Source organism: Silene latifolia, chromosome Y, assembly GCF_048544455.1.
Source record: "Silene latifolia isolate original U9 population chromosome Y, ASM4854445v1, whole genome shotgun sequence".
Classification (NCBI taxonomy): Eukaryota; Viridiplantae; Streptophyta; class Magnoliopsida; order Caryophyllales; family Caryophyllaceae; genus Silene; species Silene latifolia.
The window spans coordinates 471,565,710-471,582,899 of NC_133538.1; the positions used below are offsets into that span (position 1 = coordinate 471,565,710).

The 17,190-nt window shown below is 33.4% G+C and overlaps 1 non-coding gene across 1 annotated transcript; it reads right to left on the minus strand.

Annotated features, from left to right (window-relative positions):
* Window positions 1–15,951: 15,951 nt before the first annotated feature.
* LOC141635599 (small nucleolar RNA R71) lies at window positions 15,952–16,058 on the minus strand. Its single transcript, XR_012540275.1, has one exon. It is a non-coding gene; the product is annotated as a small nucleolar RNA R71 (small nucleolar RNA).
* Between the last annotated feature and the right edge of the window lie 1,132 nt (window positions 16,059–17,190).

Below are 17,190 nucleotides of genomic sequence, written 5' to 3' on the forward strand. Positions count from 1 at the left end.
AAATGCCATTATTGTAAATTATGAACAATAAAAATCCGAAAAATTAACCAAAATATCCTAAAACATTTTAGGACCAGAAATATTAACATGCATGTAATAATTTCGTGATATATCATAATAACACAAATTTTACAAGTTTTATTTGTTATTCTTATAACTCGGAAAAACTTTTAACCAATTTGCATGCAAACAACCGTGGCTCTTGAGGACACATTTCCCAACAATCTCCCACTTGTCCTCGACAAGTGTGCGCCACCAATTCTCTTGTCCTATTACTATCTCCCACTCAATGCAAGGTGTCTTTCGGGTCGTACTTGCAAGTGATCATATCGAGAGTGGTTTCCTCGATCTGGAGAATAACTGATTGACCGGATTTATCCCCTCTGGATACCTTCCGAGCGTGGCCACGCATTTCCAGTTCATTACTCCTCGAGTGGCCCTGAGATATTGTTTTAACCCTGACAAGGGGATGGACAATTCCTATCGCACTCATTCCCTTCGACTAGCCACAGCCATCATAACCCAAAATATGCCCATTTGACCCCATTTACGAAGGTCGTAGTAACACAAATCAAAGTTAATCTGAAACTGTGCCATCTTAGGTGAATAGTCTTTAGTCAAAAGAATCGACTCATTAGAATACTATAGTAGCTCTCGCCACGACCAGGCTATATAAATTGGCAGAACTCTATAAGCGGTCATAAGGCCCGACAAAAAGTTCCTAACAGTTTGCCTATGTGATCGACTAGTCATCTCACATGACTCTATGGCATTTGAACTTGCCATCAATCGCATCACACTCTAGTCACTTCGAGACGTCACCTCATACAAGTGACTATGGGCGAATACCATGCTAATCCGTGTTCACTTTAACGGGGTTCAATTGTCTCTACAACCCGTTTGGATGTAACAAGGTATAATTAAAGAGTTTTAAAGTAAAACTCGAACGACAAATGCGATTATCACATATGAATAGTCAATGCTTGATTACTATTTCATAATCTATAATCTAATTTGATCTTGTATGTAGTTGTTCATTTCAATTCAGTTGAAATGGCATGACTCATCATGTTTAGCCTTTGAGAAGGCTTTGGTTAGTAGGTTTTATCAATTTCTTGTACCTTACTCAACCTTACTACATACTCGTTTTCCTTTGTAATGTATACATTTGCATCACAAAACTTTTCTGAGTACGTGTCGAGATCCAATCAAGACATAGGTCCTCTAGCCTAAGAATAGCTCCCACTTTGTTTTCACAAAGTGTGTGGGACTCATCCTCTTGCACATCTCATGATTGCAAGTGTACTCAATTTCCGTTATAAATATCTCTTATTGTTCTTTATTGTCTAGAACGATTCTAGAAAATCTACTTCTTAATTAACATAGCCACAATGGTATCTTAACCATCCTAATGTGTTTTGATTATGGTTTTATCGGAACCCATGCGCAACCTCAATTGTCAATTGTCACTTGTGTAACACCCTTACACAAAATTGCATCATAAACACTTTGCTTTACTTCCTTAATGCTTCTGCATGCACTTAAGGGTAATCTATATGGCTTACTTGGCAAGGATTACTTAAATTCGATTTTGAAAACAATTCATCATACTCAAAGCATATGAAGTGTTATACATCATTATTCATTTAATTGATCCGGCAGCGGAAGCAAATGGAATCAATCAAATATGTTCAAATTAATTGAACTAGTCATGAATCTTATCAACATAAGACTTCTTACTGACGCTAATATCATGTGGATTTATCTTCATAAATCCGGATATTCCAGATGTATTATAATACTCCAAAAGTCTTAAATCATTCTCAATGATCAATATGTCATCCACATATCGGACTAATTAAAATTTCCGTAACTCCCACTAAACTCCATGTATAAACACAACTTCTCGACTTACCGAGAAATGTTTTATCACATGATCAAAATGTTGATTCCAACTCATTGATGTCCTACTTAAGACCATCTCTTAAGACCATCTCTTAAGTTTCACATTATCTTAGGATTGCAAGAATCTACAAAACTCATGACATGTATTGAATACATTCCTTCTTTTGAAGAAGTGAGTTTTAGATTCACTTGCTACGTATTTCATAACCTCATAATGAAACACAATCCCTAAGAAGATCCAAATAGACTTAAGCATTTTAATTAGTGCAAAATCCTTTGCAACCAATCTTGCTATGAAATATCTCTTTATTAGTGCAAAACCCTTTGTCACTAATCAAGCCTTTTTATTTTGGATTTTCATGGCTCTAAGCCTTGTATTGAGTTGTGACTTGAACACTCTTATGTAAGTCATATGTTCATTACTTCCTAGAAGCAATCAACTTGAATCAAACAATTTCTTTGTAAGTTATAAGCTCTTTACTTTCTTAAAAGTAGCATGAATTCATCATTTTTAACAAGTGACGAATTTAACCTCCTAGGTTTCGCAAGAAATAATGTCTTACACAAAACGTCTCATGTAGCCAAGAAAGACCAGTTTCTTGCGACATAACATTCTTTGTGGCTCTTGAAATAATTTCTCCCACTCTGTCTTCTAGAAATAAACTTGTATTTTAGAAAGACAGCTTCACGAGCCGCAAATCCGTCGTACTCGTGATAATTGAAAGGGAAAATGAGCATTTGTTTCTTTGTGAAAACTTACAAATATAGCACATTACCATTTCATATCTCATATGATTTAGTGGAAAATAAATTAGACAAAAATGATAAATTCCCCAAAAGAATCAAGTAACTCAAAGTTACTTGATTGAAGTCCAAACCATATCGAATAGTGTTTGAATTCATATCCAACCACACATTATTCAATAATGCGTGTTAAGAGAGATTAATTTGTGATACTATATCACAATTCATTTGGCTTATATCAAAGTCTTCACTTTGATAATCCCATCACGACTAAATCGTAATTCCTTGAACTCTTTGAAATTCTTCAAAGATTTCTCTATTTACCTTATTAAGTGAACATATTAGCGTAAACTTAAATCGTTGGTAAAGAAAATGATTAACCTATTTTGGATCAATGATTTACAACCTCGATCTCCTTTTCAACCAAAAGGCACGAGATATCTTGCTTTGAATACAAGATACGCATATACCATTAACAATCTAATGGTTTCAAGAGTACTCGATAACTCTTTGCGTTCATTATTCCATCTTTTAAGGTTTAATCTTGGGTTACCAATTTGAATCTTGCATCATCTTCATGATATATCATTCTAGTTAGGTTTAGAATATAATCACCTTGATGATGGGCTAGCCATACATCAAATCGTGGTGTATAGGGTCACAAAGGTGAAAACCTCTTTTGTATCTTTAACAAGTTTATATTCTTATTTAGAGTTTATGTACTTAATAGTCACAATTAAGTACAACTCCAAACCCGAAAACTAGATTGAGTACACAATGACTCTATCTCTCGACATCATTGATGCTAGTCGTCATATTCTAATCATTCTATGTATCAAGTACAACGATGTAAACCACCACCGGTTTCTAATATTGACAAAGTGGTACTAGCAAAATTTATGTTTAATCAAATAAACATTTTAAAGAAGAAGGTCCCATTAGATGTCCCACAACTAACTTGATAATTCTTCAATAATTTGGGGTAGTTTCCTTTCTCGTGTCCAACATTTAAGATAATGGATACTTTATCGGTTGGGATTGATAGGTTTAGTATCGTCATTCTCAACAACTTTACCTTTAACATTACCTTGTATCAATTCCATTTACTTCTTGAACCTCGTCCTCATCTTAACAGTTTAAGAGAACGCTCCCACTTATTTCAATGAGTCTTTGCTTTGAAAAGCAAAATTGAATTCACGAAGATCACTCTTTATTTGTTCGTTTTAGTCTTAAAACTTTCATTGAGGTGGTTGCGTTATTTTGGTCAATTACGAATTCTTGACAAAACTAATTACCAAATCGCTTCAAGGTACTTAATTCATTTAAGTACATGGAAAAACAATCCATTGTAAGTAGATGTGTTAGTCTAGAATCAAAAACCTGTTTGATAATGAATAACTTTAATCTATACTCTTTACAAGAGATCCTTAGCAATGGTTCATTTGAGGTTTTAGAAGCAAATTCATATTTGTCTTTAGTTACGAAATTTTAATGGAGATTTGAATCAAAAACGAAATGATATCGTATATGAATGGTGGTAAAGAAATAGAACAATATTATAACGGAATAATGGAAAACTTAACATTCATCGTTTTATTAATACATGTAAATAACAAGTAAGGCATTTACATAGTGACCTCTACCCAACTATGATAAATGATTCCAAGACCCAAATTCATATTAACTTGGGCACGGTGTGGCCGATGAAACCCTTATCAATATAACTCGGTGGATTAACGCTTTAATCGATTCTACTTTTAGAACTCTTGGTCGATAATATTACATTAACATATATCTTTAGCCCAAAACACATTCAACAAGGGGACGGTGTGGCCGATAAAACCCTTATCGAAAAACTTTTGTTGAGTTCAATCCAAATTTCGAATAAATGTGTCCATGATCCAAACCCACATTAACTTGGGCACGGTGTGGCCGATGAAACCCTTATCAACATGAATTCGGTGGATAGACATTTATCACCCACTTCCCCTACGTAACAAGGTTTGTACCCGGTGTGGCCGAGTGCACTCCCTCACGAAATAGGTTTTCATGGTTTCTACTCTTTGGTAAGGCTATATCTCAATTAATTGTTTTAGCGAGAGGTCATGTCAAATTATTATCTATCACGTTTTAAGTGAACTAAAGCGGTGAACTACGATAATTATATTTGACACGGTCGATAAACTCGATGAGACAATGCATGTTTAGTTATGGCGATTTAGCGATGCATGTGACATAAAATAAAATGCAAGCATAAAAGTAAATAAATCCTAGTATGGCCTTCCTAAAATAGAAAAACTATTTAACTATTACATATTCGGAAACCAACTCCATTGGTCCCTTGAACTTCGGTTGTGGCACGCATCTCGAGGTAACACCGTCTTTATGTATCGTCATTCTTGAAGAAATCCGTCTTTTGGAACTCCGGAATGAATAAAATTACATAATAAATTACATAATTTCCTATTATACATTTGTAACAAAAATAAAATAAATCTATTAAATTACAAAACGGTGATACGAGATCACAATAAAAATTACAACCGAATCGATATTCCCATACATTTCGGGAAATACCAATTAAAATCTAAGGGCATACTAAGTAAAATTACATAATTCAAAAATTACATAAATTAAAATTATGACAATCATAAAGAAAATGCAGCATTATAATATGTATGAACATGCTCAATTTTATGCTAAATCGCCTTTAATTAGCCAATATCGTATATTACTCGGTTTTTACGGATTTGCGTGATTTCAACATTTTATAATCACAAAAATTACATAAACTCATATTTATGCATAAGTTAATTACCCTAACCTCTTAGGACTCAAAATATAGTCTTCACTAATAATTGACCATAATTAACCCATATCTTATAAAATTGTTCATAAATGGACTAAAATTACAAAAATAAGCTATTAAACTTCAAATAAATCACAAAATTTCAAATAAATTCAAAATTTGAAATTTAAACTCATGAACATTCTGGAAAAATTCCATGACACTCATAATGTTCAAAATTTTAGGTTAAAAATTTCGAAATTTTTCCGGAAAAACAATGTTGCGGTTTATCGATTTTTAATAAAATAATCATAAAAACGTGGAAAAATTATTTTCACTAACTTTTCAATTTTAGATCTGAAAAAGATATTAAAATGCAACATTAGACGTTTTTCCTAAGTCATAGATTATGTTTTATTAATTTTCCACTAATAATGTCACTATTTATGCTATTTTTCTTCAAAAATCCATAAATCATGCAAAAAGACTTCTTTATAGCCAATTATTTTACACACATCTTGTAAAATTGCATGTGACAACATATTAATTTTATATGACCAGATTCGAAATTTACCTCATATTAACCTATTTTTCACCTAAATCCGAATTTAATAATGAAAAATTCATTTTTCGAGCATAACAAGTCCAAAAATTATGAAAATTTACAGGTTATCTCAAAATAATATGTGTCACAACATATCCAAAAATCAATGAAAAATTCGAAGTATAGCTATTTTTAGACCAAAAATGACATTTTTACTCATAAAATCACATTTAAATGTCATTATTGTAAATTATGAACAATAAAAATCCGAAAAATAACCAAAATATCCTAAAACACTTTAGGACCAGAAATATTAACATGCATGTAATAATTTCGTGATATATCATAATAACACAAATTTTACAAGTTTTATTTGTTATTCTTATAACTCGGAAAAACTTTTAACCAATTTGCATGCAAACTTTTAACCAATTTTCCGAGTAATAATTTGATTACTCAGACCGTATCTCATTTAATCACATTTCAATTTGATACGTAAATTTTACTTCCAAAATCGTCCGTCAATTTTTCAAGTAATTTAATTAACTCGTAACATTATACGATTAATTAAATGATCAATTAAGAGTATCGCCCTATAGGTATGACCTAGGGGGTCAACTGATCACCACCGTCACACGACAGTAATGTCAAACTCTAGTCAGCCAATCATTACCGATATATGTTGACCAGTTGATAGTAACAATCTTACTTCCCAATTGTATTCTTTAAAATGAGATTTAATAATGATATTTAAATCATGTGATCGCACTATTGTTGAGGACACATTTCCCAACAGTGCCATCTTAGGCGAACAGTCTTTAGTCAAAAGAATCGATTAATTAGAATACTATAGTAGCTCTCACCACGACCAGGCTTTATAAATTTGTCAGAACTCTATAAGCGGTCACTGCCCGACAAAGTTTTCCTAACAGTCTGCCTATGTGATCGACTAGTCATCTCACATGACTCTATGGCACTTGAACTTGCCATCAATCGCATCACATTCTAGTCACTTCGAGACGTCACGTGATACAAGTGACTATGGGCGAATACTATGTTAATCTGGGTTCACTTTAACGGGGTTCAATATTGTCTCCACAACCCGTTTGGATGTAACAAAGTATAAAGGAGTTTTCAGATTTAAAAACTCGAACGATAAATGTGATTATCATATGAGTAGTCAATACTTGATTACTACTTCATATTCTATAATCCAGTTTGACCTTGAATGTAGTTGTTCATCTCAATTCAATTGAAATGACATGACTCATCATGTTAAGCCTATGAGAAGGCTTTTGTTAGTAGGTTTTATCAACTTCTTAAACCTTACTCAACCCTACTACATCCTCGTTTTCCTTTGTAATGTATACATTTGCATTACAAAACTTTCTGAGTACGTGTCGAGATCCAATCAAGATATAGGCCATCTAGCTTTAGAATAGCTCCCACTGTTTTCACATGTGTGCAGGACTCATCCTTCTTGCACATCTCATGATTGCAAGTATACTCAATTTCCGTTGTAAATATTTCTCATTGTTCTTTATTGCCTAGAACGATTCTAGAAAATCTATTTCTTAAATAACATAGCCACAATGGTATCTTAACCATCCTAATGTGTTTTGATTATGGTTTTGTCGGAAACCATGCACAATCTCAATTGTCAATTGTCACTTGTGTAACCCCCTTACACAAAATTGCATCAAAAACACTTTGCATTATATCCTTAATGCTTCTGCAAGCACTTAAGGGTAATTAATATGGCTACTTGGTAATTATTTCTTGAATTCGAATTTGAAACAATTCATCATACTCAAAGTATATGAAGTATTATACGTCATTTCCTATTTAATTGATTCGGCAGCGGAAGCAAATGGAATCAATCAAATATGTTCAACTCGATTGAACTAGTCATGAATCTTATCAACATAAGACTTCTTATTTGACGCTAATATCATGTGGATTTATTTCCATAAATCTGGATATTAAAGATGTATTATAATACCCCATAAGTCTTAAATCATTCGCAATGATCAATATGTCATCCACATATAAGACTAATTAAAAATTTCCGTAACTCCCACTAAACTCCATGTATAAACACAACTTCTCGACTTATCGAGAAAAGTTTTATAACATGATCAAAAACATTGATTCCAACTCATTGATGTCCTACTTAAGATTCTCTCTTAAGTTTCACATTATCTTAGGATTGCAAGAATCTACAAAACTCAAGACATGTATTGAATACATTCCTTCTAATTGAAGAAGTGGGTTTTAGATTCACTCGCTATGTATTTCATAATAATGAAACACAATCCCTAAGAAGATCCAAATAGACTTAAGCATTTCAACCAGTGCAAAACTCTTTGCCACCAATCTTGCATTGAAATCTTTCTTTATTAGTGCAAAACCCTTTGTCACTAATCAAGCCTTTTTATTTCGGATTTTCATGGCTCTAAGCCTTGTATTGAGTTGTGACTTTAAACACTCTCATGTAAGTCATATGTTCATTACTTTCTAGAAGTAATCAACTTGAATCAAACGATTTCTTTTGTAAGTTATAAGCTCTTTACTTTCTTAAAAGTAGCATGAATTCATCATCTTCAACAAGTGACGAATTTAACCTCCTAAGTTTTAAAGAAACAACATCTTACACAAAACGTCTCATGTAGTCAAGAAAGACCAGTTTCTTGCGACATAACATTCTCTGTGGCATTCTTTGGGGCTCTTGAATAATTTCTCCCACTCTGTCTTCTAAAAATAAACTTGTATTTTAGAAAGACAGCTTCACGAGCCGCAAACCCATCGTACTCGTGATAATTGAAAGGGAAAAATGAGCATTTGTTACTTGTGAAAACTTACAAATATGGTACTCTACCATTTCATCTCATATGATTCGTTTTAGATTTAGTGGAAAAATAATTTAGACAAAATGATAAAATCCCCAAAAGGATCAAGTAACTAAAAGTAACTTGATCGAAGTCCAAACCATATCGAATAGCGTTTGATTTCTTATCCAACCACACATTATTCCATAATGCGTGCTAAGAGAGATTAACTTGTGATTCTAAATCACATTTCCTTTGGCTTATATCAAAGTCTTCACTTTGATAATCCCATCACGACTAAATCGTGATTCTTTGAACACTTTGAATTTCTTCAAAGATTTCTCTATTTACCTTATTAAGTGAACATATTAGCGTCAACTTAAATTGTTGGTAAAAGAAAATGATCAACCTATTTTGGATCAATAATTTACAACCTCGATCTCCTTTTCAACCAAAAGGCACGAGACATCTTGCTTTGAATACAAGATACGCATATACCATTAACAATCTAATGATTTCAAGAGTACTCGATAACTCTTTGCGTTTATCATTCGAGAATTTAAGGTTTAATCTTGGGTTACCAATTTGAGTCTTGCATCATCTACATGATATATCATTTTAGTTTGGTTTAGAATATACTCACATCGATAATGGGCTAGCCATACATCAAATCGTTGTGTATAGGGTCACAAAAGTGAAACTTCTTTTGTATCTTAACAAGTATATATTCTTATTTAGAGTTTATGTACTTAATAGTCATAATTAAGTGAAACTATAAACCCAAAACTAGATTGATTACACAATGATTCTATCTCTTGACATTATTGTTGCTAGTCGTCATATTCTAATCATTCTATGTATCGCATACAATGATGAAAACCACCATCGGTTTCTAATATTGACGAAATGGTACTAGCAAAATTTATGTCAATCAAATAAACATTTAAAGAAGAAGATCCCAGTAGATGTCCCACAACTAACTTATTGATTCTTCAATAATTTGGGTAGTTTCCTTTCTAGTGTCCAACATTTAAGACAATGGAAACTTTATCGGTCGGGATTGATAGGTTTAGTATCGTTATTCTCAATAACTTTACTTTTATCATAACCTTGTATCAATTCCATTCTAATTTTACTTCTTTGAACCTCATCCCTTTCTTAACGGTTTAAGAGAATGCTCCCACTCATTTCAATGAATCTTTGCTTAGAGAAGCAAAATTGAATTTCATGAAGACTACTCTTCATTCGTTTGTTTAGTCTTAAAACTTTCATTGAAGTGGTTGCGGTATTTTGGTCAATTACGAATTCTGACAAATCTAATTACCAAAACAATTTAACGTTTCAAGGTACTTAATTTAATTAAGTATATGAAAAACAATCCATTGTAAGTAGATGTGTTAGTCAAGAATTAAAAACCTGTTTGATAATGAATAACTCTAATCTATACTCTTTACAAGAGATCCTTAGCAATGGATAATTCGAGGTCTTTTAGAAGAAAATTCAAATTTGTCTTTAGTTACGATGTTTTAATGGAGATTTGAATAAAAAATCGAAATGATATCGTATATGAATTGTGGTAAAGAAATAGAACAATATGATAACGGAATAGTGGAAAACTTAACATTTATCGTTTTATTAATACTTGTAAATTACAAGTAAAGCATTTACATAGTGACCTCTACCCAACTATGATAAATGATTCCAAGATCCAAATTCATATTAACTTGGGCACGGTAGGGCCGATTCATCCCTTATCAATATAACTCGGTGGATTAACACTTTAATCGATTCTACTTTTAGAACTCTTGGTCGATAAAATTACATTAACATTTATCTTTAGCCCGGAACACATGCGACCACGGTCACGAATACTTCTGTTGAGCTCAATCCAAATTTCGAATAAATGTGTCCATGATCCAAATCCACATCAACTTGGGCACGGTAGGGCCGATTCATCCCTCATCAACATGAATTCGGTGGATAGACATTTATCACCCACTTCACCAACGTAACACGGTTTGTCTTACGGTAAAGCGGCTCAACTCCTTTAAACCGGTACTTCATGGTTTCTAGTTTTTGGTAAGGCTAAGTCTCAATTGATTATTTTTAGCGAGAGGTCATGTCAATTTATTATCTATCACATTTTAAGTGAACTAAAGCGGTGAACTACGATAATTATAATTGACACGGTCGATAAACTCGATTAAAATGACAATGCATGTTTTAGTTATGGCGATTTAGCGATGCATGCGACATATAAATAAAATGCAAAGCATAAATTAAATCCTAGTATGGCCTTCCTAAAATAGTAAATCTAATAAACTATTACAAATTCGGAGACCAACTCCATTGGTCCCTTGAACTTCGGTTTTGGCACGCATCTCGAGGTAACACCGTCTTTATGTATCGTCTTCCTTAAGTGACACCGTCTTCAAGGAACTCCAGAATAAATAAATTACATAACAAATTACATAATTTCCTATTATACATTTGTAATTAAAATAAAATAAAATAAATCTATTAAATTACAAAATGGTGATACGAGGTCACAATAAATTACAACCGAATCGATATTCCCATACATTTGGCGTAATACCAATTAAAAACTAAGGCCATACTAAGTAAAAATTACATAATTCAAAATTACATAAAATAAAATTATGACAATCATAAATAAAATTCAGCATTATAATATGTATGAACATGCCCAATTTTATGCTAAATCGCCTTTAAGGAGCCAATATCGTATATTAATCGGTTTTTACGGATTTGCGTGATTCAACCTTTTAAAATCACAAAAATTACATAAATTCATATTTATGCACAAGTTAATTACCCTAACCAACTTAGGACTCAAAATTAGTCTCCACTAACTTATGACAATAATTAACTTATATTTCTTAATATTGTTCATAAAAGGACTTAAAATTACAAAATAAAGCCATAAACTTCAAATAAATCACAAAAATTTCAAATAAATTAAAAATTCAAAATTTAAACTCATGAACATTCTGGAAAAATACCATGACACTCATAATGTTCAAAAAACTTAGGTTAAAAATTTCGAAAATTATCGGGAAAAACAATGTTGCGGTTTATCGGATTTATCAAATATTGTAATAAAAATATAAGAAAAATTATATTTATCAACTTTTAAATTTTAGATCTGAAATATATGATAAAATGCAATATGTGACGTTTTTCCTTAGACATGAAGTATGTTTCAGCAATTATTCACTAATTAAGTCACTATTTATGCTATTTTTCATCAAAAATCCATAAATCATGCATGAAGAATTCATTATAGCCTATTATTTTACACACATCTTGTAAAATTGCATGTGACAACATACTAAATTTATATGACCAGATTCGAAATATTTGTCATGTTAACTTATTTTTCATTTAAATTCGATTTTTATCATGAAAAATCCATATTTCGAGTATAAAAACTCCAAAAATTATGAAAATTTACAGTTCATCTAAAATTAATATATGTGTAAACATATCCAAAAACCACTGGAAAATTCTAAGTTTAGCTAATTTTCATCCAAAAATGACATTTTTATCATAAAAATCACATTTTAATGCCATTATTTTATAAAATGAACAATAAAAATCCATAAATTAACCAATATATCCTAAATACATTTTAGGACCAGAAACTTTAACATGCATAATTTTATTGCGTGATATATCATAATAACACAAATTTATGAGTTTTATAGGTTAATCGTATAACTCGGAAAAACTATAACCGATTTGCATGCAAACAACCAAGGCTCTTGATACCGCTTGTTGGAAATCTATATCTCATTATACAACATATTCTTATATGTTATAAATTAATTTAGTCATAAAATTAATTTAAATCTTATGCATGCAAACTAAATAAGAAGGGATAAGAAAATCAATTTCTCACCAATTAAATTTCGGTCAAATGGGCACCAACAAGATCTCCTTCTTGTTAGTTCTTGAGCTACAATGAATATAAGGATGATCCTCCAAAATCCCAAAGTAGAGATTCTCCTCTTGATTGCACCCAAGATTATCCCTTATCCCCACTAAATAATATTAGCTAGATATTAGTTTAGTAGTTTACCTTAAAATTGATTACTAACACTCATATATTACATTAATAATTTTAATAATCTCTATGAACAATTTCAATCAAAATCTCATGTTTTTGATGAAGGAAAAGATGAACATGAGAGAGAGAGAGAGAGAGAGAGAGAGAGAGAGAGAGAGAGAGAGAGAGTAATGAATAAACTTTTGCATGTGTTTTGAATGGACAAGTATATTAAAATGAGTAGTGAACAAAAATCCTCTAATAATGCTAGAGGTGTCACGGTTCAAGGAGAAAAAAAGAGCAACATCTTGTCCTTTTACTTTTCCTTTTGTTCTTATCAAAACCTTAGGCATGTAAGGCTAGGTGTAGACTAGGCATCATTAGCTTATTTTATCTCATAAAATAATTCACCCACTAACACCCATCACTCTCATTATTTCGGTCCATGTACCATAAAATGGACTACCATTTTATTTTGTCAATTTGTCATTTGTCACACAATATGTCACATGTAGTATGATACATGTTATTAATTAATTTAATGCATATTTATCACATAAATATCATTTCATGAATTAATTAAATTATATTCAATAAATTGACTAGTGATACTTGATCATTTAAATAAAATGGGTCAAGTAATTATAATTCACAACATCTTGTAATTATAATTGACCATTCATTCTTATCTCTATTGTTTCTCAAACAATAAACAATTTTAGTAACAAAGCATTTTATTACTAAAATAAATCTTATTTTATCTCATTACAATAAGATAATTATTCTCTCTCACAAATCGAATTGTTCAATTTTAAGGAATTGATCAACTTGCATCGTCATACAATTAATCAACTTTATAGATAAGGGCATCATCCTTTAGGTGTCATCTTAAGGGATCAACTGACCACCACCGTCCCACGACAGTAACGTCAAACTCTAGCAAGCCAATCGTTACCGATTAATGTTGGTCAGTTGACTATATAATTGAATCATCCCTTACGTATTCTTAAAATGAGATTTAAACATGTGATCAATATGATCGACAATTGTGATCACATTATTGTCGGGGACACTTACTCCAACACGGCGGACGTACCGAGAGTGTACCCCGTCGTGAGGGACTGGGTAGTGTGTCGTTAGAAGAGCCAGCGGTCTTCTTATGATGTTTGTCGGAGGGGCGTGAATGCCCTGAGTTTAGACAGCGTAAGTGTCTTTGATCTACATTTTACTTTTCCTTTATTTAGAGATGATCATAGGAATGACCCCTCGTTTTCTTGCTTTAGTGGGTGCCTCGGCCTTAGAAGAGCTACTATGGGGCTCCAACCTTTTTGGTTGAGGTTCTTTGTCCCCGGAGTTCAAGTAGGTTGTTGCTGACGACATCCATGGGGCCTGTGTGGTACTTGGGCGAGCGTTTGACTCGGCAGTGCTCTCGTGACGCCTTTACGGTTCCCATCGACCCTCCACGGACGATGTTTAGGGAGCCTTCAGAGGCTGAGAGGGTAGCTGACCCGGCTGGCGTGAATGGTGATGCCCTCCTTCTCCCTGGTGAGGAGTACGCTGGGTTTGTTCACCGGAGGCTAGCGTACTGGCCGATCGTGATAAGAATACTTACCGTTTACTTGTCTTTGATAGATCTGATAAATGATGAATGATTAGCGAATAATGAACCACTTGAGTTTTGTAGGAGATCGAGGTGGCGGGCGTCGAGCCCCCAGCTTTTCCAGAGACGTTGGAGTACACTGACTCGGCGGGCATGACGGTGATCTCGGAGATCTATTCTCTTAGCGAGGCGGTGACTGACGCTGGCTTGGTTGAGTGACAACATGCCGTGAGGTGGGTAAGCCCCCAACTTTGGCTGTCTTTAGTATTTTATGTTTCATTACATAGGAATGTATTTGCTTGAACCTTTTCCGTAATTAAATGAATGTGGCACCTGCTGAGAAGATGGTGGTGGATCGAAATGGGAAAGCTAGACCGTGAGAACGACCGTTAGTGATTAGGTCGGAAATAACGCAAGAGCGTCCCGCTCGTGGTCGAGACAAGAAATGTGACAAAAAGGCGACAAAGGCAAGGGGAAAATGGAAGAATAACCTTAGTCATTTTTATAACAGTATTATTTATTATTTGAGTTGTAATAAATGGCGGGGTTTTTAGAATCCTAGCCTAGTATTTTAATTTTCAGCATTTTTATTTTATATGTATTTGGCGTATTACTGTTATTTAAGGAGTAATGAATAAATGATTTATTAGTTAAGAAACTATTATAATTTTTCTTTATTTATTCTTGTCCCGAATCTTATTAGTTAATAAATAAACCTTAAGTAATAAAACAATTTAATTACTTATCCCGAATCTTATTTAATCAAATTACAATAAGATACGTATTATAAATCACAAAATCATTTGTTCAATTTTAAGGAATTAATTAACTTGTATCGTCATACAATTAATTAATTAGTCAATTAACAATGTTTCCTTATAGGTATGACCTTAAGGGATCAACTGATCACCACCGTCGCACGACAGTAATGTCAAACTCTAGTCAGCCAATCATTACCGATTAATGTGGATCAGTTGACAATAAAATGTTACATTCCCTTATGTATTCTTAATATGAGATTTAAACATGTGATCACATTATTGTCGAGGACACATACTCCAACATAACCTAATATAAAACCCACCATAAAATCAACCCACAATGCCTAAATTCTCATCACATTCCGTACCAACCAAGGAGAACCTACCAAATGGTACTCCTACACCACAACATTTAACCGGTAATTTCATTGCCAAATCCGCATTCATACAATTAGTTGAGAGAAGTCAATTTGGAGGGATGCCTAGTGAAGACCCTCACTCACATATGGAGACTTTTTGTGACTATTGTGATGCGATTTCTCAAACCGGAGTTACTCAAGACCAAATCAGATGGGTCTTATTTCCTTTTTCTTTGATTGGTACCACGAAACCATGGTTGAAAAGCCTAGACAAGGCTACTCTTGGTATTGATTATAGGAAGAAATTGGCACTTGCTTTCTACAAGAAATTCTATCCTTCGGAAAAGACTAACATGTTGAGAGCCCAAATTACCGGATTCAAACAAAGGGATGTGGAATATTTGTATGAAGCATGAGAGAGATTCAAGGACACTTGTCGTTCTTGTCCACACCATGGACTTAGCGAGTGGTTCATTGTACAACAATTTTGGAATGGTCTATATGAAGACTCCCGAAACACTCTCAATATGGGATCCAATGGTATGTTCACCGAAGTTGATGACATTCAAACATAGAATAAAATTGAAGAAATGGCGGTCCATAACTCGCAATATAGTAGACCTCGGAAGGCTACTAGAGGAGGAAAGCACGGGGTGGATTCCATTACCCAATTGGGTGCTCAACTAAGTGCTCACATTGACACCATTAATTTGAAGTTTGAGAAGGCCATGGCTAAACTTTAAGAGGCCTCCAAATCACCCAAGCAACATGTTAATGCTATGGTGCCATCATCATCAATTCCAAGTGGAGTATGTGAGAGTTGTGGAACTTTGGGACATGACTAAAGTGAATGTAGGGGAACAAGTGAACAAGTGAATGCTTCCCAAGCATACAATAATGGCACCCCTTATTCAAACTATTACAATGAGAACACCAAATTCCACCCCAATCTTTCATACAAAAGTCAAAATGTTCAAAACCCCCAACCAAAATACACCCCACCTTCAATGTGAAATCAAGCTCAAAGACCCTTTTACCAAAACCAAGGTTATCAAAATCAACCCTCTTACAATCAATCCAATGACCAAGGCTTTGATGTTCAAAAAGCGGTCCTCCAAATGCAAAAGAATCAACAAGAATTTTTCACTCAAATGCAAAAGGATAGCCAAGCAAAAGACACCGCCATCAACAACATACTAGCTCACACAAAGATGTTGGAGACACAACTGTATCAATTATCATCTTCTAGCTCTCAAAGACAAAAGGGGAAATTACCACCTCAAGGTAATCCCCCAAGATATGAGTCGGTGAGTGCCATCCATTTGAGTAGTGGTACAAGGTATGAAGGGCCGAAGAGGCCCATTGATGAAGATGTTGTGAAGACTAGTGACAAGGAAAGAGTTGAAAACTCTAAGGAAGAAGAACCCATCCCCATTCAAGAAGTTTCAAAGAATTGAAGAAGAATGAAAAGAAGGCTAAGGAGAAAGAGCCTATTGTGATTAGACTTCCATTTCCAACTCGTCAAGCTAAGCCTAAGTTTGATGAACAACTTGGGAAGTTCATGGAGATTGTGAAGAACTTGGAAGTATCAA